We start from the raw sequence: 24,942 nt of genomic DNA, 5'->3' as shown, positions 1-24,942 counted from the left end.
TCTCAAAATAATCATCTTATGGGGTTTGGATGCCAGGTTCTCTTAAAAAAACAGAGAAGGGTGGAGGTGAGGAATTAAAGTTAAAAAGGCCATTAATCTTACAAATACCTCCTGGAATGGCCAGCCCTCTGACCTAGGGATCAAACCCATGTCTCTTACAGGTTGGCAGGCAGGCAGGTTCTTCACCACTAGGCCACCCTGGAAGCCCAAATTTCTGAGCAAAGGCACTTTGGTTTAACATTCAAGCAGAGGGGCAGGGTTCCCTGAGGCATGCCATTATGTATAAACAGTATCCTTTTAGTGAAAAGCAATGGGAAGCAAAGATTAAAGAAACAGATCCAACGTGGAGTCAAAACTGACTCGTCCCTGCAGACAAGATCATTGGGAAATCCTGAGTTACTTGACTGGTATATGATTAATTGAGACTTGGAATTTGCTTCCAGGATTTATTTCCTTTGTTTCTCTTGCTTCCTGTTTATTCCTTATCTAGAGGAAGCAAAAAAAGAAAAAATCAGCAACATTATTTTCTAATATTTGGAGAAATAATTAAACACGGACAAAGGAAATTCTAAGAAGCCAAGAGGCACAAGAAAAAAGAAGTACTCAAATGCTTTAGCCAATTACTCGGAAATTTCTTAAATGCACTCAGCAACGTGGAAGGGCACCTGGAGAAGGAAATGGCAACCCACTCCAGGATTCTTGCCTGGAAAAGTCCATGGACAGAGGAGCCTGGCGGGCTCCAGTCCATGGGGTTACATGACTGAGCATGCATGCTTGAGGGTGGAGGGAGACAGGTTGGTAGCAACAAACTGGTAGAACTAAAAAAAAAAAAAAGAAAGAAATGTGGAAGGGCAGATCTGCCAAAGAGAAAGGAAATGTGAAGGCATGGCAAAGGTGAAAAAGACTATTATGAAAAAGAAATTAAAACCTACACTCTTGCCAAAGAGGAAAGAAACAAGGAATTCAAATTATTGATCTATTAATGGAATACTTACCCTACACTTGTAAAAAAAAAAAAAAAAAGAGTCGCAGGTATGTTATTAAAATTCTGAATATACCTAAGTAAATAAGAGTTTTAATTAGTAAAAAGGGAAGAAAGATGATACTGTTTGAAAGAACATGGCTTCAAAATTGTTTTAAAAGATTTGATCTTGTCTATTAAAAACGTGAACTGAGGAATAAGAGGACACTTGGTGCTTTGCTCCAAAATAAGTCCAGGGGTTAAGGAAGCTTCCAGAATGCTACCGTGGTAGCAGACAAGAATGTCCTGATTGCCATCACTGCAATGATCCTGAGACACCCCCCGGATCCTGGATTGGCTCCAACTGGGGTTTCTATCAACTGGCTCATTAAACAAGGACTGCAGGGCTTTGTGGAGAAGGCAGTGGCAGCCCACTCCAGTACTCTTGCCTGGAAAATCCATGGACAGAGGAGCCTGGTAGACTGCAGTCCATGGGGTCGCTAAGAGTCGGGCATGACTGAGCGACTTCACTTTCACTTTTCACTTTCATGCATTGGAGAAGGAAATGGCAACCCACTCCAGTGTTCTTGCCTGGAGAATCCCAGGGACGGGGGAGCCTGGTGGGCTGCCATTTATGGGGTCACACAGAGTCAGACATGACTGAAGCAACTTAGCAGCAGCAGCAACAGCAGGGCTTCGAGTCCAGTATTAGTACACAACCCCTTTCTCTCAAAAGAAACTTACCTAGTACACCTGTCTTCATCATTCCACAGATGGACAATGTGGGTACAGAGGAAGGTGGGAAGCAAAGGAGAAGCAGGGCTAGGAGGTAACTCACTACAGAAGAAAGGGGAGAAGCAAGCAGTACCTTCTAATGACCCTCGTGGGAGCGGGGTGACTTTACAAACAGCATCTGATTTAATCCTTACAACCACTCGGGGAGGCAGGCACTGTTCAGTTCAGTTCAGCCGCTCACTTGTGTCCGACTCTCTGCACCCCCATGGACTGCAGCACGCCAGGCTTCCCTGTCCATCACCAAGTCCCAGAGTTTACTCAACCTCATATCCATTGAGCAGGTGATGCTATCTATCCATCTCATCCTCTGTCATCCCCTTCTCCTCCTGCCTTCAATCTTTCCCAGCATCAGGGGCTTTTCCAATGAATCAGAGCTTTGCATCAGGTGGCCCAAGTATTGGAGCTTCAGCATCAGTCCTTCCAATGAATATTCAGGACTGATTTCCTTTAGGCTGGTTTGATCTCCTTGCAGTTCAAAGGACTGTTATTCTGTTTTTCAACTGAAGAAACAGGTGTCAGGAGGTTAAGTACTTGCCTGAAGTCACTCAGCTCCTGCAAGCTGCTCTGCTTGGAGGGGACTGGGAAGGGGTACGGATGCGGGTGGGGTAGCTCAGACTCTCCCCCCAAGCGCCTTAACCTCACTTCTATTGGGGCCAACCTAATTTCACACATGGCCTATATTCCCTTGTGCCCAAGTCAATTTGTAAGATTGTCCTACATTTCCCCTTAGAGAGTGACTCTATTTGAAGGCTCTTCGTCACCAGGGCACAAACATCTTTTCTAATGGGTACTGTTTCTGCTAATGAAGGCAGACTAAAAGCTGGACGGGGCAGGAGGGCAGTTTCTGACTCACCCTCTTTGGATTCCTCTATGAAAATGGACCCTGGGGATTCAAAAGAAGCAAGATGATCAAAGGCATGGCTGGAATACCACTCTTCAAATGGCTGAATAACATTTGAACATGGCTTCTGTCTGACCCAGAAATCAGGCTTCTACAACTGAAATCTGTTCAGACATTCACCCAGAATATCTCTGCCTCTCCTCTCTCCCAAAGTGCCTCTGGAACCACAGAACATCTCCACTCAAATATTCCAGAACACCTCCTCCCATTGGCAAAGGAGGACCGAAGCGATCTAATTTTAGGGTCTAACAGTTGGCATGCAATTAAAACTATATTTATTATGGGCTTCAGAGGAGAATAATTTATTTATGGGTAAATTAGGATCACTGTAATACAAACATGCTCCCACGGATTGGGAATTAGCTATGCTCAACCAGGGACCGTAAGAACTCTGCCATTTTTACAATACGGGGCTCTCTGTTTCAAAACAAGCAAGAGATCAGGGGCTTCAAGTCCACTCTATACCATCACTTCCAAGCCCCATGGCAGGGTGCCAGTCAAGACTGTATTTAAGCATTGGTTATGATCTGAGGAATTTGATCAAAGGATAAACAAGAGGTGTTCCCCTTCCTGAAAAGGTATTATACCAGTGTTAAAGTTCAGAAAAGCAGACTCAGACTTTTTGGTTTTGTTTTTTGCTTTCCAAAGTTGACCGACCAGAAATTCAGGCTGGAATAGATGAGTCTAATTAGGCTGGTTTATTTTGTGTCATTGAATTAGGTAGAAGAGCATGCCTTATTATTTAAATAATGAGAAATACCAACAAAATAAATGAAATCGCTTATAGTGTGAAACCACAGTTCTCCAGAGAACAAGGTTTCTATAAATCTCCTGTCTGCCAGTTTAGCATCACCTTTTATTTTCTGTTTAGGAGATTCTCAACCTGGTCACAGAATGTCCCCACCTTCACCACAGTGGCCTTACAAAAATACATAAAGTATAGAAAAGTACGAGAAATTACATGTCCCTCTCAACTCAAACACAATACCACAATGTTCTGTGCAGAGTAAAACATTTTGATTTTAAACTTGTTTTTGTGTCCTGATACAGGAAAAAAGTCTAAAACCTAGAGCTAGGATCTAGTTTTGTAGCTCTCTGTCATCTGATCTATTTCCCTCAGGTCGAGGAACTTATATTATTGGTAACTTGTGTCTACATTCTCTGGATTAGCTGTTTCTGCATCTCCTTTTTCTGCGCCACTCACAAGTACGTACTGGTCCAGGCAGAAGTGCTTCTACGTGATTTACAACTAGGACCTTTATGGTCTAACCCATTCAGCATAAGGTAACATGAGAGTTGATAATTACCCGCTCTTTTCACCCCCAAACTGAATACACTAATCCTCCTCTTGGGTCAGTCTTCATCATCACCGAACCTGTTTTATTTTCATGGAAACATTTATTACTCAATGAAATAGTCTTGTTCATTTTTTCATGTAATTGTTTAGCATCCATCTCTGCTTAGAACATGATTTCTGTGAGGTTAGAGAACCTGTCTTTGCAATTCATTCTTGTGTCCCAGCGTCTAGAAGACAGCCTTGCACATACAGATATTCAATCAAAGTTTGCTGAAGGAGTGAACTCCCCAACGATTCTAGGGAATACAAAGGATCTGCTCTGAAAGAGAGTACTCAAGGTTCTGAGACTCTTCCAGATAGAAGGAGTCTTACAAGTCACTCAGAGTTGGCAAATTTTTGCTAAAGGACCTGATAGCTGTATTTCAGACTTAGGCCTGATAGTCACGGCCATGACTATTCACGTCTGCTGCTGCCCATGAAAACAGCCCTAGGGAAGGAACATTTGTGAATGAGCCTGGTTGGATTCCAAGAAAACTTCATGCACCGAAAAAAAAAAATCAGTGGCGGGCCCTCCCTGGTGGTTCAGGGGCTAAGACTCCAAGAGCTCCCAATGCAGTGGGTCCTGGGTTTGATCCCTGGCCAGGGAACTAAGTAAAACCCACATGCTGCAAGTAAAGATCCCGCAGTCCCGCATGCCCCAACAAGACAGGAGATCCCATGTGCTGCAACTAAGACCCAGAGCGGCCAAATAAATAAATAAATACTAACACAAGAACAGTCAGCGGGGGGCTGGCGTGTGTGGACTCCTTCTAGACCACTGGTGTCCTGCCCGGTGACTTCCTAAGAATACCTTTCACCAAGGGCAATAAAAGAAAATATCAGGATGTTTCTGTGAGGCTTTTCATAATGCAAATTTTTTTCATCTTAAAAGCTGTCCTTTTTTCTGCATCTATGTCCTTCCTTTTTTAAGTCTTCAAAAGTATTTCTTCAGGTAAATTATGGTTGATAGCAAATTATTCACTTTGTATTGTCAATATCTCTTCTTGGAAAAAGAAACGTTGGCCACACTAATGAAATTCCAAAATATTTTTGGGGAAATTTTTTCTATCCAAGAAATCCAAACAGCGGAGAATTACTACGGTTCAAGACCAGAGATGCCATTCTACAACCTGATTCTTATTTAAGGTCAAGAGAGTTATTTCTATTTAGGGTAAACAAAAGGGGTTACTGAAAAACTCCTAGAAGTTTGTGGAATCCGGGAGTAACAGAGAACTAAACACTGTAAGAAAGCCACCCCACAGCATGTGACTGTGTTGGCAGAACACAGGCCTCTCTACCCGCCAATGCACTGAATCCACATCTGCAGAGACCGAACGCTAGAAACGCTGCCGCAGCTGCCCCAAAACAGCGGATGCCTCTCGCACCACGCCTGTCAAAAGAACCGCGCTCCAGCCCACTCCCACTCCCACTGCCTGCCAGCTTGCATGCACTCCTCGTCCCACACAGATCCCTGGATTGAGCTGATGCAGCATCACACGCAGAGAGCCCTCGGGGCCAGAAGGGTGAGAAAGACATGCTCCGCTCTGCAGCCTCTCTGATCAGGAGTCAAGAGAAAAGGGCGTTGGAGTGCGTGCTGAGTAAACCAGTTTACGGCACCTTCCATGAGAATCGGGAGGCCCAGAGCTCTGCCCCTTTATCTATACACCTGTTCGGACTGTCCCAGAGGACAAGGAATCATTGGCCTCGGGATCTGTAGCATAAGCACATTTCTAAAAAGAAAAGTAGCATATCCAAAGGGTGCCTAGAGGTTGACACCATGGGAACATTTCCACTTGTTAGTGAATGCCACTTAGTATTAACAGAAAACTGAAGAACTTTTTACTCAGATAATTCAGATCTCAAAACAGTTCTGCCTGATCATTAAGGCAAAAGGTAAGAAACAAATTAACAACCCCCACCCCCAAAAAACCTCTTAAAATCCAAATAATCACTTCAGTCATTTTTTGTACTTACAGACATATCTTGAAACCCTGAAGTTCAATAGGGTGTGGTCAGGAGCTGCTTTTTCTAAACAACGCACATACCGCTCAGACCTGAAGGGCCATGCCAATAAAGCTACCTGCCCCTGAACACAGAGGATTCTGTTTAAACGAAGTAAACCAATGAAATCACATTAGCTTCTTTCTAACTATTAATAGATCATTACTGTGAGCCAAGAGCTGGAAACAGCACAATTATACAGGGAAAGTTTGACTTATAAGGAAAGTTGTTTGATGTGGTATTAATAATTCCACTAATCAGAGACTAAAGTAAACACAACAAAGTTTCAGTCATTGTTACACTTGGACAGTGGGATTATAATAACAGTCTTTTTTTTTTTTAATTTCAAATATACATATAGCTGTCCCTCAGTATCTGCAAGGAACTGGGTTCAGGACCCCTCCCTGGACAGCAAAATCCACAGATACTCAAGTCCCTTATACTGTATTAAATGGCATACATAGCATTTGCCTATAACCTATGCACATCTCCTGCGTATACTTTAAATCATCCCTAGATTATTTATAGTATGTAATACAATGTAAATGCCATGGAAGTAGTCACCAGGACACAACAAGCTCAAGGGCTGCTTTTTGATCCTTTCTGGAATTATTATTCTGAATACTTTCTATTCACAATTGGTTGGCTCTGTGAATGTGAACCTGTGAACACAGAAGGCCAACTGTATATACTATGCATATACCATAAACAGAGCGCAATTTACTACCAAGAGATATCAGTACATAGGAATCTCTTTATTATTGCATTTATTATTTTTACCCCTTCATATTTATGGTTCATTAAGTTCAGGACTGTATTCAAAATATGTGAAAATGTTAGTCAGTCTGAGTCTTCGCGAATATATGTGCCTAAAAAGATATTTGAGCTATCATCCTCTTCTCAAGTTCACAACTGAATCAACAAAACTGAATAGCCCGATGTCACTACAAACTCTACAAAAGGCATAAGTGTTCTCAGAGTATTTATGTTGCGAGAAACTGTTTTTGAGGAAAGAGGTGTGAATGCTGAGGTGCATCTGTAATTACTGGATGGACAAAGTTTATTATCCTGTGAGGGGAGCTGGGGTTGGGGAAGATTTGAAGGGTGAACACTGCCTTGTAGGGAAGAAAATAAAGACTCACACCCAGAGTGGTTCCTGCTTGCCAGACCTCAGTTCAGTAGTGTCCCCAGTTTCCTAATAGAACTCAATAATCAAACATATCATTGGTGATTATTTGTGTACCAAGCCCTCTTTTGATGTGTTGCCCTTTTTTGACAACATGTCGAAAAAGTTATGGCCACTGCATTTTCCAAAAAAACAAGAGACAAAAGATGTTATATGTATCGGTCTGTTTAGGTTGTTATAATAAAATACCAGAGACTGAGTACTTATCAACAACAGAAATTCTCTCTCACAGTTCTGGAGGCTGGACATCTGAGATCAAGGTTCTGGGAGACTCTGTTTAGTGAGGGCTTGCTTCCCGGTACAAAGACTGGAGGTGGTCTTCTCACTGTGTCCTCCCGGGGTGGAGGGGGTGGGGAGCTCTCTGAGGTCTCTTTTCTGGGGACACCAACCCCATTCATGAGGGCTCTGCCTTACCACCTAACTGCCTCCTAAAGGTCTCACCTCCTGATACCATCACACTGGGGATAAGGTTTCAACGGATGAATGTGGGAGTGGAGGACACGCATGTTCTGCCTGAGCATCACACCCAAGTGTTTGCAGACAGCAGGCTGAAGAGACTGCCCGGCAGGGTTCTGAACACCTGAGCCAGTCCCCTCCTCCACCAGCACTACTCTCTTCTAAGAGCTTTCATTTATTCGGGTAGAAGGCAAGACTTTAAAGCGGTTGGACCTAATCCTGTCCTATCCTCTTCCTTTGGCTTATATGACTTTTCTCTCCTAGGCCTGTGGTCAATTTTACAATCAACGATTCTTAGTAGAGTGGCATCTGCACAGTTCTGAGGCCTGTGTCTCCACCAGCACCGGAAATCTGGCAGCCTCTGGAATGTGTTTACAATCCAGGGCTTCGCTCCCAAAGAAACCATCTTGTTTCATCGATGTCTCTGTTGTAACTTGCACACGTTTTTATAAAAATGGTGCTGGTATTAGGGCAAAGCTGAGTCCACTGGCTATAAAAAGGGAATGTGTCACCAAGGAACAAAAGCAGAAGCAATGTGTGGTCCCCCCAACTACAGCATCTCCAGGGAGAGTGGAGCTAATGTTTGCACAGGGATTTGGAGCTAAACCACGTGTCTCCTTCTTCCAATCTATTCACTTCTACTGACCTAAACATAGGCTGAGAAATTAAAAAAAAAAAAAAAAGCAGCATGTCCATAGTTGGCTCAGATGTATGCTGTCAGGGTTGACAGCCTTCAGCTTTGACAGATGTCAGCTGGTGGGGCCAGAGAGGCATCTGGGAACATGCTCACCGTTTGAAGCAGCCGGCAGATTTAGCAGGAAGGCCTGAGTGTCTGGTAAGTGGTTTCAGATAAACAATACTTTCATCCATCCTGACCCAGCTACCTGGGTGGCATGTTGGTGTCCGGGGGAGAAAGAGCCTTGTGTTCCAGGACTGATAAAGCTCTCCAAACTCCACAAAGCTCCAGAACTGACGCAAGCCGTGGCAGGGGTGATCTGGCAGCTTCACGTCTGTACTACCTGCCTGGAAGCTGACAACTATGCAGGCTTCATAAGGAAGACTTGTGCTCAACGTGAGGATAACTTTTTTTGTCTTAAGAAACAGAGAGTCAAATTAACAGAATCTTTTATCTTAGGAAGTAGTGAGCACCTTAGCACTGCAAATGTTTTAGCCGAGATCGAAAAATTGGATGGAAAGTTGGACTTTACAGTCTCTTTCAGGGTCTTATGCTTCTTGCTGAAAAGTAGACTCAAATATGCCATTTTTCTCTGCCACTTCTATTCAGCTCATATACATATGCATAAGAAAGTGTTAAGTATCAAGAGTCAAGAAACCCACTTTCCTACCTGACTACCACTGTGATGGTTAATTTCATGCATCAACTTGACTAGGCCACAGGATGCCTGGATATTTGGTCTGTGTCTTTCTATATGTTTTGGAGTGGAATTAACATTTATATCAATAGGTTTAACATTAGACTAGTTTAACATTTTAATCAGTAAAGCAAATTGCTCTCCCTAATGTGGGTGGGCCTCATGACCCTCCCCCAAGTGAAAGAGAATTCTCCAGCAGACAGCCTTGGGACTTGATCTGCACCAATAGCTCACCCCAGTCTTGACCAGCTGGCCCCTCCTGCACACTTGGACTTGCCAACCTTTACAACTGTGTGAGCCAATTCCTTACAATAAATCTCTAGTCTCTAAAGACTCTCAGGCTTAGAAAATGAACTTATGGTTGCCGGCCAGGTGGTGGTGGGGGGTGGTGATGGGATACTTATGGAGTTTGGGAAGGCCATGTACACAGTTACACACTGTTATATTCAAAACGGATCACCAACAAGGACCTACTCATTGCTATGTGCCGGCCTGGATGGGAGGGGGTTGGGGAGAGAATGGATATAGGTATCTGTATGGCGGAGTCCCTTCACTGTTCACCTGAAGACCACAACGTGGTTAAGCAGCTGTGAAAGAGTCGCTCAGTCCTGTCCAACTCTTTGCGATCACGTGGACTGCAGTCAACCAGTCTCCTCTGTCCATGGAATTTTCTAGGCAAGAATACTGGAGTGGGTAGCCATTCCCTTCTCCACGGATACTTCCCGATCCAGGAATCAAACCTGGGTCTCCTGCACTGCAGGCAGACTCTTTACTGTCTGAGCCAGCAAGAAAGCCTGGTGAATCAGCTATACCCCAATACGAGATAAAAAGTTTACATTTTGAAATAAACAAATAAAGCTCCTTCTCTATACATTCATATCCTATTGATTCTGTTTGTCTGGAGGATCCTAACAACTGTTTTCTCAGTCTCCTTTTCAGCCTCCATTTTCCATTCTAAAGTTGAGTTCTCAAGAATCCTGCCTGTGAGGCAAGACCATAGGTGAGATCTTCCCCATAGGTGAAATCAGCCAGACCCATGACTTGAAACATCATCATCTCGACCCTGATGGCTATATTCCAGCCCCAGTCTCTCCCCAGAGTTACAGACTGGACTACACTTCACATTTCTTCTTGGATGTCCAATAAGATCCCAAGTGTAACATATCCCAGACAGAACTCTGCCCTCCACTCCCCCTCCACCTCCACTCACCCATCTTAATTAATGGTACCACCATACATATACCTGGTTGCTCAGGCTCAATACTTAGGAGGCATCCTTGATTCCCTTTTATTCCTTCATATCTAATATTCAAAACTTTAACAAGATGTATCAGTCATATCCAAAACATATTCCAAATCTGTCCACGTCTACCACCTTGCCTCCCTCCATCCTAGCTCCTCTCTATCTCTTCTCCCTAGAGCTGTCAGAGGCATTTTCAAACACGAATCTGACTGCATCACTTCTGTACTCGACACCCTCCTGTGGTTTTCATCATGCTCAGGATAAAAATCCAAACTCCTAATCAGGGCCTAATTCATGGCAAATAGATGGGGAAACAATGGAAACAGTGACAGACTTTATTTTGGGGGGAGCTCCAAAATCACTGCAGATGGTGACTGCAGCCATGGAATTAAAAGACACTTGCTCCTTGGAAGGAAAGTTATGACCAAACTAGATAGCATATTAAAAAGTAGAGACATTACTTTGCCAACAAAGGTCAGTCTAGTTAAAGCTATGGTTTTTCCAGTGGTCATGTATGGATGTGAGAGTTGGACTATAAAGGAAGCTAAGTGCTGAAGAATTGATGCTTTTGAACTGTGGTGTTGGAGAAGACTTCTAAGAGTCCCTTGGACTGCAACTCATCCATCCTAAAGGAGATCAGTCCTGAATATTCATTGGAAGGACTGATGCTGAAGCTGAAACTCTAATACTTTGGTCACCTGATGTGAAGAACCGACTTGTTGGAAAAGACCCTGATGCTGGGAAAGATTGAAGGTGGGAGGAGAAGGGGATGACAGAGGATGAGATGGTTGGATGGCATTACTGACGCAATGGACACTGAGTTTGAGTAGGCTCTGGGAGTTGGTGATAGACAGGGACGCCTGGTGTGCTGCAGTTCATGGGGTCACAAAGAGTCGGACACGACTGAGCAGCTGAACTGAACTGAATCAGGGCCTCAAAGGCACTACATGCTCCTTTGCTCCTCTTTCTGAACTTCTGTCCTACCACTCTCCTACCCTGGTCTTCCTGCTACTTCTGGAACATCTGAGCTGATTTCCCATCGAGGACTTTACTTTTGCTGTGTCCTCTGCCCCAAAACTTCTGTCCACAAATCTTCATGATAGCTTCCTCCTTTCCCATATTCATGCGTCAGCTTAAAGCTCACGTCCTAAGAGGGGTCTTCCTTAACTACCCTATCTCCTTTACTCCCTGCCCTTTCACCCCCTAGGACTGCTGTGATTTCTTCACAGCACGTGTGCTTGCCTTGAATCAGGGTGACCTCGAGACAGAATTTATACCACTTGCTTCCTGGGTCTGGATCTTAGGACCCACTTGCAGAAGAGACTGGGCTTCTAGACTACCCCAAACTTACCAGTCAGGACCATAGGAAATTCCCACCTTACAACCAGTTAAATCCCGACATTAAGGACAAAGGGACAAAGGTCTCCAGAAGTGCACATAGAAGGTACGTTCTGGGCCTGATCTGGGCGTACAGACTGCATGAGCGCAGGAATGAAAGGAGAAAGCACTTAAAGCTTCAGTTTAAAAAATCTCATCATCACTCACAAGTAGAGTGTACAGCCAGTCACTGCTGCTGGGTTTCAGAGAGTGGCAGAAAAGACTGGGTGTTCTGTTTTACAACTGTTAAGAAAGTTACAAGTTGCCAAGCATTTGTTTATAGAGTCCCTGACTCCTTGCCCTCATACTCATCACTCAGTCCATCAGGAGTCCTTTAAGAACTACCTCTAAGCGTTAGCCTGCATCCTTCCATTTCCAGGCCTGTTACCGGTGCCACCATCTTTCATCCAGACTATAGTAAGAGCCTTCCACAGGTTTCCCAGCTTCCACTCAAACAACTGATTCTCCCAACAGCGGCCAGACTCATCATTCAATAACAGGTCAGAACCCTGTAGTGACTTCCCATCCATCACACCCCAAAGAAGACCCAGATTCCTCCATGCAGCCATGCAGGCCGATACCACACACATGCCAGCCCCTCCCACCCGGGTCCTGTGTCCTTGCCACCCCTTAAATAACCAGGCTGGAGCACCCGTCTCAGGACCTTACCCTGCTATTATCTCTGTCTCAAACACTGTCCCCTGAGGGTGGTACGACTCCCTCCCTCCTACCCCTCAGGTCTCAGCACAAACAGCGGACCAAACTACAGACCAGTCTTCTAAACCCCTCCACATTCCCGTCCCTACTCAATCTCCATCCCTCCACATTGCCCTTGTTTCCTGAAGAGCACATAAGAATATCTGAAATCATATGTATGTCTCTCTTCAATTGGAAGATAAGCCCCCTGAGAACAGGAACTTTGTCTTTCCTGCTGATTCCCAGTTCCCATGACACTGCCTTTCACGTGGCATGCTCTCCATCAATACCTGCTGGATGAATGAATTCTCCTACTGTTTATTTCCATGAACTGTTTGTGACCCCAGTTACCGTAATAGAGAAAGCTTACCTGAGTGCCAAAAAGGCGAGAACAGGTGTCTGAAAACGTGGTGGTATGTGAGACACAGAACTGGGTGGGCCCTGAGAGGCCCGTCATTTCAGAGAGCCTCCTATGGCACCAGACCACACGGCCACTGGTAGGCTGTCAGTACCTCCCTGACTTCTGTACCTTAAAGATCTCTGCCAAAAATTCCTATTCACTTGAGGGTACAGTAATTCAGAGGATGAAATATGAGGAAGCAGCTGTTCTTTAGTGGCCAAGGGAACCAGAAATCGAGGCCTTCCAGAATATTTAGGCCTGTGTCCTGGCATCACAGACTCTGTCTGATCTCCCCTGCAGCTGCGGTCTTACTCTGACCCTACTTTAGTCTCTAAAAATGGAAGCCAGTAGATGGTAAGTGTAGTGGCAAGAACTCTGCACTTGGAGTGAGAAAACGTAAGTCGGAAGTTGCAAGTAATGACACTCAATGGCCTTGAGACTGGTCGTTTCAGATGAACTTATCCCCTTATATGTAAAGTGGAAATTATGGCCCCGACTTGGCAGGTTATCACGGAGCATCAGCAAGGTACGACTGTAACCGAGTCCAGCCCAGTGCTTGTCCGGAAGTCCTCGGTGCTTGTCCGGAAGTCCTCGGTGCTTGCTTGCTTCCTTCAGCCTTCAAACTGTAGGTCATTTTCTTTCATCCTTCAAACACTCATAAAAGAATGATTTGGCAGGCCACACATGCTCTTAGTGTGTCAACATATAAGCTTTTAAGGTTTGTTTTCTGAGCCTTACCTAATCAGATGAGTTACAGCTAGCTGTCTAGAAAGAGAGTCTTCTTTGGATAGTAACAGCTCTAGAGTTTGAATTTACATTGTCTTCAGTGTGTTTTATTCTCAGTGCATCACTAAAAGGACAAACTGCCTTCCTCAGAATGTAGCAGGAATTCTGTTTCTTAGCAACACCCCTCCCACAGGCAATAAAAGACAGAACATAATTCCCTTTGGACATTAGGAATCTGCTCATAATTCTGAAAATATGGCCAATTTCCTCTTATATGCAGAATTAGAAATCAGGTCTCCCTGTCTGAAAGACAATACAATTGGGATCCTTCAAAGCAAAGCTTTGAAAAGTTAGGCACATTTCTCATTCCAGGACCAGCTACTGCAGGGCTTGATCTCACAGATATTACCGAATTTTGGTGTATTAGGTCTCACAGCCTGGCTCTTCATGATTCAAAATTAAGAATGAAGCTTCTCTAATTCTAAGCTCTCTCCTCCTACTATACCTTCCAAGTTCATCTCTCAAGAAAGCACAACTTACTAGACTCCAAAACCAGCTGCACGCTTCAGTTTTATGCTTTGGAGTTCATAAAATAAAAAATTCACATTTTTGGTCAAGTATAAAATAACCTCACTGTACCTATTAAGTTTGAGCATTAAAATACAAATAAACCCAGCATTTGTTATCTACTATTCCACCAAAAAATACTAACAGCTACTTGTATTTATTTAAAAAAAAAATTATTATGTGCCAGGTATTCTACTTAGCATTTGAAATTCTCTATTTACTCCTCAGAAAAATCTTGTGAGGCTGGCATTATTAACTCTCATGAAAACTATGGAACTGAAGCTCAAGGTCACAGGGCTAGTAACAGATACGCATGCATCAAGTATGTATTAATCTTTACGCTCCAATAAATTATTTGTTTTAAATTTTGTGTTCTGCTCATCACTGCCATTGACCTGACTTGTAGAATCTAACTGAATGAATAAATAAAATCACGTGAAATTTTACATTTCTTGAAAAGGCAGTATTCAGTAGCTACCTAAGAAAACTGAACATCCATAATTAACGCTTAATCTTTTAACACTATAATGTTATGTTACAAAGAAGGTATGTTGAATGAATTTACCGCAGTAAAAGATCTCCAATAAGCTTTATTTTCTAAACATAAGTTTCTCACTTACTACCAGAGCCAAACTATTTTCTCAGCTGTTTGATAACCAGGGTAATTTACCATCTCTTCCCTGTGGCTGCAGCGCTGTCCTGGGCTTCTGTGTAACCAGGAAACAAGCAAGCAAAACAAATGTGCTCACAATTATTTAAAGTATGTTCCCATCTGACGGACCCAACTTTAGACACCTGACCTTTGAATGCCTCTCATTTTCTAGGGCTAAAGACTGCTGCTGCTGCTAAGTCGCTTCAGTCGTGTCTGACTCTGTGCGACCCCATAGACGGCAGCCCACTAGGCTCCTCTGTCCCTGGGATTCTCCAGGCAAGAGTACTGGAGTGGGTTGCCATTGCCTTCTCCAATGCATGAAAGTGAAAAGTGAAAGTGAAGTCGCTCAGTCATGCCCGACTCTTAGCAACCCCATGGACTGCAGCCTACCAGGCTCCTCTCTCCATGGGATTTTCCAGGCAAGAGTACTGTAGTGGGTTGCATTATAACTAACTAAGTCACTCCTTGACTTGAACACAAGCAGTCTAACAAATATCCTATCTGTGATGCTGTTGGTACAGCCCAACAAAGTGCATTACTTCTTAGTCATATATTTAATCATGCTTTGGGAAGGATCTTTCTCTCTTCTCTCTCTCTATATATACATACACACACAAACACATATAGACATCTATGTATGTATGTGTATATATATATTTGTATTTTTATATGTGCATATTAAATGGAGTGTCTTATGGGTCAATATATAACACACATTTAATGGAATGTTTATGATGAAAGGATACATTAAATACACATTTCTTCTTTTAGGTATCTGGAGATACTAGTTCATTGCTAGAGGCATACAATCATGAAACACTACGTGCTTCAGATACATAAAAAGAAAAAGAAAAGATGTATTTTGTACCCTTAAATAACCCATGAGTGAATTTTTCCAGTAAATCAGAGAAAACACATTATACAAACTCTCATCTTCCTTTTTGCCCTGGAAATTGCAGCAGGGTTCACTTGAGCTAAGCCTACAGTCTGTGATTATGAAGTGAAGACTGCTCTGTGGCTCAAAGGTTTTCAGCCCCAAGTCTTGGCCTGAGCACAGGTTGCTCTAAGCAACTTCGGTTTCTATTGTGGAAGAGGAAAAACACCGCTCATATTCAGAACAGAACTCCGTGGGCATACCCAGGGTCGCAATTCTAATCCTATGCTTTCCTGGTCCATTAACAAAGTGCAACTGACTTCTAAGGAGAATGTCAACATAAAAATACCCTTGATTCAACTGTAATTTCTAAAACTGAAAACCCCTTAGTTGACTCTGATACTGGTGACCCAGCACAGGACTGGAGACCATGAGGCAGGACAGGCTGGTGCGCTCAGGGCAGGCCGCTCTCACTCCAAACACGTGGAAGCGGCCGGCAGATAAACCTCCCCCACCTCTCTAATAGAGAGGTGAGCTGCGAAGAAAGGAGAGCACTTCAATTTCAGAAGAGGGAAATTCACAGCCACAGCATAAGTGCGTGAGCTGCTGCGACACTGACGGGGGCAGGGATGTCTAACGACTAGGGGCTGAGGGCTTCGCACCCACAGAGGCATCTGCTTGAGTCCCAGTCAGACAGGAAGCTGGAACTGAGCTCCACACAGACTGTAAGGAACCCAGGAGACACTCCCCTTGAGTGAAGGGGCCCTTCCTATAGGGTGCCCAAGTCGAAGATTCAATATAAAAACTTGTTCTGGAGCGCTGTTTGCTCCGTGGGGCAACTCACAAAACCCCGGACACACAGGTCTTCCACCTGCAGAAACACTGCATGCTGAAGAAAGCCACAAAAGCCCCGTTACAACCTCCAGGAGGAGGAGCCGCCCCGAAGAACGCAGCACTGGACACAGGGGAGCGGGCACGCCAGGAACTCGAGGCGGCATGGCTACAGGGGACGACAGAGCACAAGCGTGTAAAGCGATAAGTAGGTAGAAACTGAAAAAGGAATAGGAAATCATGAACGAAACAGAACTTCTAAAAATAAAAATACAGGCATTGAAACTTTACAACTTCACTGTTGTGTTAGCAGATTAGATAGAAATGACAGGATTAGTGACTGGAAGAAAGGTTTAAGAAAATCAGAGTCTGGCACAGAGAGACTGAAGATTTGAGAAAAAGTAAAAGACAGGCAATCAGATAAGTCTAAAAATATGTCTGATAGGAGATCCAGAAGGAAAGAAAAAACAGACTGAGGAAGAGTCAATACACACAGATACATGTGTGTGTTAGTCATTTGGTTGTGTCAGACCCTTTTCCACCCCATAGAGCCCACCAGGCTCCTCTGTCCACGGGATTCTCCAGGCAAGAACACTGGAGTGGGTTGTCTTTCCCTTCTCCAGGGGATCTTCCTGACCCAGGATTGAACCCAGGTCTCTGGCATTGCAAGTGGATTCTTCACCAGCTGAGCCACCAGGGAAGCCCACTCATGGATAATTTTCCATAACTGAAGTGAGATGCTAGCCCACAAACTGAAGACTCATGCTGAGTCACAAGCAAGCTAAGTAAATAAATCCCAACCTAGTCACTTAAGAAGGAAACAGCAAAATGCTGAAGACAGAGAAAAATCTCAATGCAAATGAGATTTTAAAAAATAATTACCACAATGGGACAGAGAATGACAGAACTTCACAGCAACATTAGAGGCCAAAAGATAATGTAATAGTATCTTCAAAATGCTGAGGGACAAGCTGTCAGAGTGAGACATAATACCCAACACCCACCCCTACTAACAACAGAAGAATATTAAAGGTATTTTAATATATGTTTTTTAAATATCTGAAGTGCTTTACAAAGAAGACAAATTTTCTCAAAAAGAAATGGGGCCCAAGTAATGAGTAGTACTATTAATAAGACTGGTAAATAAGTATATATGAGTACAAACTAAAACAACACAACGATTCATCTGGATGGGAGGGAGGTTAAACCAAGGTGGACAATTATCTCAGATTTGTAACAACCTAGAAGATATGAGATGGCTGGATGGCGTCACCAACTCAATGGACAGGAGTTTGAGCAAACTTGAGGAGATGGTGAAGAACACGACAGGCTGATGTGATGAAGTCCATGGGTTCACAAAGAGTCGGACACAACTTAGCAACTGAACAAACAAACAGAAGACAAGAGCGGCTTTTCAGGTGGTTCACACTGAAGAATCTGCCTGCCTATGCAGGAGGCGTGGGTTCAATCCCAGGTCAGTAAGATCTCCTGGAGAAGGCAACGGCAATCCACTCTAGTATTCTTGCCTGGAAAATCCCATGGACAGAGCAGCCGGGTGGGCTACAATCCATGGGGTCACAGAGAGTCGGACACGACTTAGAAACTAAACAACAAGATGAGAAAGGACGAGTTAAAACACCCCAAGGTCCTTACAGTATGCATAGCTCAGGACTCACGCTGGACTAGTTTTCTAGGACTGCCATAACAACTTACCACAAATGTAATGAAAACAACAGTAATACATTCTCTCACAGCTGTGGAAGCCAAAGTGCTAAATCAAAGTGTCGAGAGGGCTGGCTCCTTCTGGGGTCTCTGAGAACCTGGCCCCAGCCTGCGAGGGCTGCCAACAACCCTTTGCGTTCCTTAACCTGGCGTCGCACCATGCCCTTCCCTGCCCCAGCCTCACACAGCCTTCTGTTCTGTGCCCCTCTGACACTGCCTTCTCCACTCTTCCCTGGATTTAGAGCCCAGTCTAATCCAGGATGATCTCATCTCAAGATCCTTAGTTGTATCTGCAAACCTTAAGCCAAATAAGGTCACATTCTCAGGTACTGGGCGGACGTATCTTTAGAGACCACAATTTAACCCAGTGCACGTGTTAAAAACGAAAAGGTAGCCACTAAAAATCTGTTTTTTCTAATGGGATGCAAAACTTCCAAACAGATAGAGGGAAAAAGAAACAGAAAACAATCGCCCTGAAGTAGCAAATGAGAAATAAAAGCTAAAAAAAAACCATGGTAAAATAAGATGCTAGAAATTAAGTCCAAAGGAATTAGAAAGTAAGTGTGAATAAGTTAAACTGCAATTGTTAAAAGACAACTTCAGATTAAATTAAAAATGAAATAAAACCCACATGTACTATTGTTGATCAGAATATTCACACTTGGGTCCCATCCTCTTTAATATCTTCCTCAGCAACTTAGTTTTCCGAGGCAGACATTCTCATTTGATTAATATCCTGAAATCATTTTCACCTGCGATAACACTAAGCCCAGACTATAAACAAAGGTTACGAAATAGAAAAAAGGAAAAAAATTGTTTTCAAACCAAATTTCCCCCATTCTAATGGTAGTTGAGGAGTTAAATTTTCTGGATCAGTTTTAAAATTAAAACACAGTTTTAGATGGCTTAAAAGATTAGCAAAAGGTTAAAACTGTGAGATTTATTTTTGACCCCTCACTCAACTTTTTTCTTCTGCCAATTCCTTGTCTTAATAAAATAAAATTTCTTTGAAATTCCAGACTTCAGAGAATAGATCTTGTTAATGAACCTGCTAGGCTCTGACTGATTTTCAATCCTGGTGAGCACAAATTCTGAATGCACAGCACAGGCCAGATTTAACAAGTTCAGAATACAAAAGACGTTGCTTGGAAACATACACACACACATTCTCTCACTCACTCAAAGGACAGCTCCTATAATGTTATGTAAGGAAAAGGACAAACTGCAAAATAAAATACAAAGTACAAATTTTAACACAACAGTGAGGTCAAAATGATGAGGAACAGTCAGTGGGCTATGTGCTTTTCCTCTAAACCTCATTTTGATAAAAAGATGAAATAGCCAGTCTTAAAAATATGAACGACATTTTTTTAAGTGTACAAGGTAACGTATAAGCAATTTTAATTCAAGATCTTTCTCTTTTCTTACCTAAAGTCAGAAAAACCCTCCGCCCTTCAGAATACAGCTGAAAGAGTTTCATTTGCTTCCTTAAAAATATTGCTCTTTTAAATGGCAGACTTGTATCATTTGTCTTTATACCCTCACTCACTGCATGGCCAACACATTTACTGAATGTGTGAATTTACACGATAAATTCCTCCCGTATTTTTTTCCCTTCGGTCATAAGGACTCTTTTCCCTAAACTTTCAGTACATTGGTAGGCTGCTGCTGCTGCTGGTAAGTCACTTCAGTCGTGTCCGACTTTGTGCGACCCCAGAGACGGCAGCCCACCAGGCTCCCCGTCCCTGGGATTCTCCAGGCAAGAACACTGGAGTGGGTTGCCATTTCCTTCTCCAATGCAGGAAAGTGAAAAGTGAAAGTGAAGTCGCTCAGTGGTGTCCAACTCTTAGCGACCCCATGGACTGTAGCCCACCAGGCTCCTCCGTCCATTAGATTTTCCAGGCAAGAGTACTGGAGTGGAGTGCCATTGCCTTCTCCGACATTGGTAAGCTAGGGAAGTTTAAACTTGATGTCATGTTGCTGCATGCAGATGAGGTAGATGGGGTCTATAGAAAAGCCGGTGCCTTCACCACAGATCTATAAACTGTTATGGTGGTTATCAGCAACTCCCTTATTTTGGCTTTTAGCACAAATAAAGTGTTTCGGTATTTAAACACGGAGAATAATTTCCTTTAATCTTTCTTAAAAAGATAAACGACTTTTCTCTAAACTTGCTCCCATCTACTTCTAACAATACTCAAACATCACCTCATTTTTTAAGGCCTACTCAAAATATCAGACAATGAATTTCACCAACTGACATTTTGATTCTATTTCAGTAATCACAATTTCTAAATTTAACATTAAAAAAAAACTAGCGAAATCAGCAAAAGTAGTGAAAAGATACTGTAGTGAGCTTGGTTGAACAATCAGCTGAGACAGGAAAAAGGGGGCAATTTTAGTTAGAGGTTGAATGTATATATTTTTACTTTAACATTTTATACATTATGTCTTTTATACACTTCTTTGTTTTAGAGAGCTATAACTTCTAGTTAGAACATTAAAGTTACTCTCTTTGATGTCTGTTACTAAATAGGCATTAAAAAAGTTGTGGGGATAAAAGGTGCTACCTTGGGATACAGAATTTTGACTAAATACTATAAAGCTAACAACAAAAGTAGAAAACAAAATGTGAATGAGCACTGTACTCTAACAGGTAAATTTCTCACAAGGATACTGCGTTAGCCATTTTAAAAGTACTTCATGTGCGTACTGGAGCTGAAAAAATAAGTAAACAAACTGTAGATAATGAGACTTAGGTTTGTCATTGACAGAGAAAGAAGTTCGAAGAAGCAAAGGGAGGAAGCTGTAACAAATTCTGTGCTGTCACAGATGTACAGAACAGTCTTTTGGACTCTGTGGGAGAGGGAGAGGGTGGGATGATTTGGGAGAATGGCACTGAAACATGTATAACATCATATAAGAAACAAATTGCCAGTCCAGGTTTGATGCATGATATAGGATGCTTGGGGCTGGTGCACTGGGATGACCCGGAGGGATGGTACGGGGAGGGAGGTGGGAGGGGGGTTCAGGATGGGGAACATGTGTACACCTGTGGCGGATTCATGTTGATGTATGGCAAAACCAATACAATATTGTAAAGTAATTAGCCTCCAATTAAAATAAATAAATTTAAATTAAAAAAAAATTCTGTGCTGTCAGACTGGGTGTAGGAGATGTCAGTCTGAACTCAGGTTTATTTTAAATACATACAGATACAGAAATAATTAAAGATATGTGTGTTTACATGTGTAAATATACATTCAACAAGGAGGGAGGTGGGAGGGGGGTTCAGGATGGGGAACACGTGTACACCCGTGGCAGATTCATGTTGATGTATGGCAAAACCAATACAATATTGTAAAGTAATTAGCCTCCAATTAAAATAAATAAATTTAAATTAAAAAAAAATTTTTGTGCTGTCAGACCGGGTGTAGGAGATGTCAGTCTGAACTCAGGTTTATTTTAAATACATACAGATACAGAAATAATTAAAGATATGTGTGTTTACATGTGTAAATATACATTCAACAAGTACACCCAACAATCAAATCTTGGATTGTAAATTCCATTCTCCAGTTAAGACAACAGGGCTCTAGAGAAATGGATTCTAGGGCTGGGGCAGAAAAAATACAACATGAGTCTGGGGCATGCTTACAGAAAGGAAGGCAGGCTAAGGAGGAAAAAGGGGGTCATGTCCAAACAGCATGGCTCCCAATGGCCAAAGCTGAAACAATCTGAGCAATAAAACAATCACAGCATTTAATTATACCACAAAAAAATAAAATATATACCCATGAGCCTATAACTGAAAAATGACTGAATGAGGGAAAAGAGACAAACTTCCTTTCCATTAGAAATAATATACATAGACACCTCTGTCAAGAAAGAGGAGCTTAATTCCTCTCCTCCTCAAACAAGGGATGGATTTAGCAACTCAGTTTTAAAGAACAGCCTATGGAATAGAAAAATATGACTCTCAAATAAAGGCACCCACCAGACACGATCTTAACCGAGTGATCAAGGTTAGTATCATCAGTGCTGTCCTGTCGGTGCCACGCACTCCTGGTGTGATACAAGGTAAGGGCACCTCGTCTCTGGTCGTATTCCTCCCCAGAAAATCACAATCCCACTAACATCATGAGAAAACATCAGACAGATCCAATTCAAGGGACATTCTACAACGTATCTGACCAGTAGTACTCAAAAACTTCAAGGTCTAAACTGTTAACAGGCTAAGGAAACACAAGGACTAAATCCAATTGTGGTGGCTTACATGTCATCCAGCAACAGAAAAAGGCCATTAGTTGAAAGCTGTGAATAGTTGGTATAACATTTAGTATACCACTATACCAATGTTAATTTCTTGGTTTTCACAAACAAAATCTTGACAAATAGGTACCATGTATGTAATGTGTGAACATTAGGCAAAGCTGCTGCTGCTGCTGCTAAGTCAAAAAGGGTATATAGGAACTCTGTACTATCTTCGCAACTTCTCTGTAAATCTAAAATTACTCCAAAACTTTTAAAAGTTTCAGGATGGGGAGCATGTGATTTTTTTTTAAAAAATAAAATTTAAAAAAAAAAATAAATAAATAAATAAATAAAAAGAAATGAGCTATCAACATACCCAATGATACTGATGAACATTAAATGCATATTGCTAAGTAGAATAAACTTTAAAATTAAAAAAAGAAAAAAAAAAAAAAAAAAAAAAAAAGTTTTGGTATATTCATAGAAATAAAAATATTCTACAACTCTTACTAATTTGTGTAATTCATCTGTTAAAAATCAGAAAGAATTAAATGTATTTTATAAGCTGTTTATGTAGCTAAAGTTTCCATATTTTCTTTAATAAGTTATATTTACGTGACTAGAAGCTGTCCTAACATCAGCTATTTCAGAGATAAACAGGAATGAATTGTTACCGAATGACAAAGAACGTGGACTCATTTTGCTAATTGATTTTTTTTGTGAAGATTAGCCTGAAAGGGCATGGAGAATATGCCTACTTTTGCCTTAACACTCCAGTATAAACAGGTCACAACTCATCTAAATTCATTGTGACCTAACTCTATTTTCAGAATTGTCCGAGTTTTAGCTACAATCTATTACTTAGAATTTGTCTTGAAAGAACTTAAGATTGAAAACAGAAAAATAAAAAATACTAAAGCATTAACTGTGTATAACTGGGAGGTATGGGATAATTAGTTTCTTTTTGATCATCTTTGAAAATCTTCCAGTGAGTAAAACAATCGTTTGACAATGTCTGTTACTGCAGGAACTCAATATTATTGACTGAATACTGAACTGGTATTACTTTTGCTATTAAAGAATCAAGGTGACCGATTGGATCCAAGACCCCACAGCCACTCCTTTAAAGGAATGGGACGTCCCCCAGCGGAGGGGCCGACAGCCCGTGGACCAAGACGCTCCAGTAGGAGCTGGTGACCCCCGGGGAAGTCTGGAGATAAGGAAATTCTTGCCTACCCTGCATCAGAGCTTTCCAAATGAGTGGGGTATCATCCATAGTGCAGCGGGAACGGTACGTGAAGACTCCAGGTCCGTCCCTGGGGTTCCCGGGCAGCTTCCATCGCAGCGCGTGCGCAGTGAAGCTCCTCAGGCCTGCACCAGCACCACGTGGACGCCAGGCTCACGTCGGGCTGGACTGCTTGGAGGGCAAGTGGGTCCACCTGCGTGACGTCAGGACCACCTGCTCTCCACGTAGAGCCTGGTAGAACCCAACATCGAACCCAACATCGACAGGCCTCAGAACACACACACTACTAAATTCTAGAAACACCCACAACCTTTAAGTGCCTGCCGAGAAACTGCGGTTAGAGCAGGTCTTCCTCCACCCAAGAACCCGGGTTCCAACTGTCAGCCTCTTTCACTGTGTTGCCTTGGTTATTCCTTAGATGTCTGTCCTTTCTTTGATTTCTGTTAAGCTGTGTGTCATTTTAGTTTTTTCAGTTGTCTTCAGCTGAATCCTTGTAATGAGCATGTTAAATATTTTGTTTTTTAAAAGACATATATAAAACAGAGGTACCTTCTAACTTTTAGAACCAAGTATTATCACAAGTATCCTTATAAAGCTTTATAATCTACAAACCCATTCATTTATATGGATAAAAGTATTTTAGAAGTATCAATCCTAGGATCAATTAATATGGCTATTATGTAAACAAAAAGGGAGACTGCTATTAACAAAATCTTCCTCTGGAAAAGGAAAAAAATAATAAGGCTCAAATGTCTAAAATAAATCAAGTAAACCTCACTTTAGAAAAGACATTACTGGGAAGTTTTGTTAAGTAATTTTTCAGTGATAGACCATAACACCTTTTATTCATATTTTTGGCAATTCAAATATCTCAAACCATTCTATTCCTTGACTTACAACAAAATATATTCTAATTGTTTTACTGGGGCTTTAAGTCCCTCAGTCATGTCTGACTCTTTGCAACTCTGTGGACTGTAGCCCACCAGGCTACTCTGTCCATAGGATTCTCCAGGCAAGAAGACTGGAGTGAGTAGTCATTCCATTCTCCAGGGGATCTTCCTGACCCAGGGATTGAACCCAGGTCTGCATTGCAGGCAGATTCTTTACCATCTGAGCCACCAAGAAAATTATCTTATTCATATTTTTGGCGATGTCAAGTACTTTATACCACTCCACTCCTTGACTTACACCAAAATATAATGATTGATAAGCACCCAAATTGTTTTAGTAGCACTAAATTAAATCCTTTAATGTGAACATATGTCTGAAGTGTATTTCTTTTTAAAGTTTAAATTTTCAATTTTTTAAAGGCATGGAACCGTATTTTTATTTTTTAAATCAGACA

General features: G+C 42.2%; 1 protein-coding gene across 7 annotated transcripts in view; it reads right to left on the bottom strand.

Annotated features, from left to right (window-relative positions):
- The window catches only part of CCDC112 (coiled-coil domain containing 112), a 244,661-nt gene extending 220,704 nt beyond the window's left edge, over positions 1-23,957 (bottom strand). For 2 of the 7 annotated variants that reach the window (XM_086323263.1, XM_086323272.1), the window contains exon 1: positions 23,588-23,723. The gene's annotated coding sequence lies outside the window, so the exon portion shown is untranslated. Of the gene's footprint in view, positions 1-5,967; positions 6,086-23,587 lie in introns of those variants that run through there. The other 5 variants (XM_086323267.1, XM_086323264.1, XM_086323266.1 and 2 more) reach the window with 5 other exon arrangements.
- Between the last annotated feature and the right edge of the window lie 985 nt (positions 23,958-24,942).

The sequence above is a fragment of the Bos grunniens genome, chromosome 10, assembly GCF_055505025.1.
Source record: "Bos grunniens cultivar Pamir isolate PY7600 chromosome 10, Bosgru_T2T1.0, whole genome shotgun sequence".
Lineage (NCBI taxonomy): Eukaryota > Metazoa > Chordata > Mammalia > Artiodactyla > Bovidae > Bos > Bos grunniens.
This window is presented reverse-complemented; position numbering and strand designations above follow the sequence as displayed.